A 3,579-nucleotide genomic window follows, 5' to 3' on the forward strand; every position below is an offset into this window, starting at 1 on the left:
TGCTAATTTGCGATTTATCAAATACGGATTCGTCAAAGGGACATAATCAATGTCTCTTTTTTATTGCGTGCTGTTAACCAAAATTAGTATTTTGGGGCCTCTGCAAATAAAAAAAAAACACACACACACACACATTAACTTATAAGTTTTTGCCGTTAAACAAATAATCCAGTCGACCGATTTTTGTTTTTTAATTCTCTTAATGAAATACACAAGTTTTGGATTATTATATGTTCTTTCTACTTTATCGAGTGAATTTTTTTTTAAATATCTAAAAAAAAAAATTGTCGTCAGCGTACGGTATTTACTTGACGATATAAGCATAACATGAGCTTTCATTAAAAAAAAAAAGAAAAAAAATCAACGTAAAAAAAAAAAACGTTTTGTCGGAATTTTAGCTTGCATCCAGATAAATTCGACGCTGAAAAAATAATATTAGTTTTTTTTAACGTTTCGTAGCAATTTAAAGAATTAATTTAATTTAATTTTTTGCTACTTTAAATCGATCAAAGAAAAGTCAATGAACGAAAGAGGGAGGAGAAATAAATAAAAAGAAATAACTCCTAAGTCACAAATACAAAGAAGAAGGAAGGATCCACATTTAAAATTGGTAAAACTAAGGTTCCTCTTTGTTATAATAACGAAATTCAAAAATAGAAATATTGAATTCTAATTAAAAACCAATGGTATTTACTTCATTGTCGTATCACGGTAATAAACATATCCAAAAATTACGCGAAACGATAGAAAATTAAGGGTTTGTATTACTGAAAAAAAAAGCATGGAATAAAAAGGGGGAGGGGGGGGGGTAAAGAATAAATTATAAATGTCTTGCTTTGAAACGAAGAAGAGACTTTATTCACAATAAAATTAATTGCAAATTTTTCCCTTTGCGGGCATTAAACTTATGAAACGCCAAAGTAACATATTATGAAAAAATATAACACTGGTTCTTATAAAGATGTTGCATCCATTAACGAATACAATAATAAGCTTAAAAAATAGTATCTCCTAATCACACTCGCATATGAAACAAATTTTAGGAGCGTACTCACAAATTGAAAGCCAGTCAGGCACGTGCCTTTTTCTTTTTTTGTTTAAAGTCCTTTTAGAATTTTCTCTCCTCTATGCTTGCGTGCAAACCGTAGACACACAGATGAATTTCAGAAGCAAGACCGCGTCGCTTGTCCGGATTCTTTTTTTTTTTTTACCGGGTTTTCTTCTTTGTAGGAGATTCCAAAATTCCTTGTCACGTAAAAAAAGGGTATTTTCTTTAAAATAATTTTACTCTTTCCAAAATACGTGCAAAACCATAGTCACGTAGTTAATTTTCAGAAGTCTGTCTCGTCACATACCCGGGGTTCTTGTCGGGTTTTCTTCTTTGAAGGAGGCTCGTCAAAATTCCATTTTCAGCGCCGGGCAATGAACCAGATATCCAATCTCCATGACCGCGGAATTTCAAAAGAGAAAGAGTCTCGTGCTGGGCTCGTGACGTCATCATAGAGCTAACATTTCCCTTTTCTCAAATTAAAGGGAGTTTCGTACAAATCCAAAATATACGAAACTAAAGATCATAAAGGATACGAAATACAGAAAATCATATATAAGAACCAGATAAAAAATAATAAACGTAAACATGGGGGGGGTGCACCATTATTGGCGCTGGAAAAATGGTGGGATCTTTCTATCGATCCGGTAAATATCTCACTGCTGATGCTATTCTCTATCTATATAAGAGCCAGGTACGTCCAAGGATGGAATACTGTTGCCACATCTGGGCAGGAGCTGCTAGAAAGGACTTGTCCTGCCTTGAAAGAGTTCAAAATAGACTTCGTAGCCTCGTAGGAGATGTCCTTTTCTCCTCCTTGCAACCTCTATCTCACAGAAGAGATGTTGCGAGTTTGTCTCTGATGTATCGTTATTTTGATGGAAAGTGTTCGACTGAGCTTCAATCTATGGTCCCCCCCTCGCCAAACTTTCACAAGAAACACTCGTCTAGCTGTAAACACTATCAATAATTCCCCTCACTCTTTATCTGTGCCTAAACCTAATCGTAGATTCCATGAACAAAGCTTCTTTCTTAGAACTGCACGCCTGTGGAATTGTCTTCCGTTTTCCTGCTTTCCGGCTGACTACAATATGGTTGTGTTCAAGTCTAAAGTAAATAAGTTCTTGATGAGCCGTTCCATATAAGTTATCAAATTTAACAAATTTTCATTACTAATGATTACTATATTGTCCAATTTCTACTGTACACTCTTTAACCCTTATCCTTGAGTGGCCTCTGGGCCTTGATAATGTGGTGATGCCTATGTAAAAAAAAAAAAAAATTCCGACAGTTTTACACTTTGGACTTTACAGGTAAATTTCCAAAAAAACACTTCTTTTTTTTTGTTTGAATTAGAATATTTTATTTATTGATCCTTTATCTTCAGTTTGTATTATATAAAACTTTGGTGAGTAAATTAATTATTTAAATTCAAAATGGGTGTGGGTTGAATTAAAAAAAAAAACGTTTGTCTAAAATATTATATTCGGTTTACTGGAAAGAGCATAAAATTTCACATTGACCCTGAAAATATTGTAAAAATTGAACTAATAGAAAAATTTTGATAGATTTTTAAAGTTTAAAAATTGAAAAAGATTTCACTTGTAAAATTCAATTGATTTCATACGTAAAAAAAAAAAAATGGCTGGTTGACGCACACTGGCACTTTGTAAACACTGGGTTTTTTTTTTTTTTTTAAATAAAAAAATAATATTTCTATTATTTTTTTAAACAACTTTAATAGTTTATTTTGGAAGTATATTCCACACAGAAAATAAACAACCTACTTTATAAAGAGAAATTACGAGTTTTTTTTTTTTTTTTTTTTTTTCGCAGTTTTCTGTTAGGGGGTGTCAAAAATTCCCCCAACATTTATCCCATCGTTCACCTCAGTATATAAATACCCTTAAAACAAACACCTAGACGAGGAACTCCACTAGAAGATAATTCCTTATTTTTAAACAAAACCCTGAACCATTAGGGGCCCCTTGAAGGTTAAGGCATCCGGGTACCGATAACAAACTTGGCACGTGGCCAGGTTGCGTCTATTCAAGGCATCAAGTGACAAGGAAAAAACGAAGAACATCTCCAAATAGAAAAACATGAACGTGTGACGGGCACGGGGGGGGGGGGGGGAGAGGTTTTCTAAGGAACTTATGAACACAATTTTTTTTTATACACGAATGACTGCGGCCTCCTTGTACCTGCAGACCCCACCCTCATCTCTTTATTTCAACGAAGATCCCTTCATGAACATTCATCACCGCCAATTGTTGGCGGTTGCAGCCAGGAAGGGAGGTTTCTTTTAACTTCGACTCCCTCCCAAAGTCTGAAGGAAATACAAACAAATAATAAAAAAAAAAAAATGAAAGCCCGACAACAAAAACAAAGAAAAAAAAATGTTGATAATGAAAACCAGAAGGATTTCAAAAAAGCGAAAAAAGATTCGCCTTTGATAGGAACGCCGAACCAATCTGCATACCATTTAGAATCCAGGATGATTTTTCTTTTTCTTGTTCTTTTTCCAAAAC

The sequence above is a fragment of the Euprymna scolopes genome, chromosome 44, assembly GCF_053919585.1.
Source record: "Euprymna scolopes isolate OS-2025 chromosome 44, ASM5391958v1, whole genome shotgun sequence".
NCBI lineage: Eukaryota > Metazoa > Mollusca > Cephalopoda > Sepiida > Sepiolidae > Euprymna > Euprymna scolopes.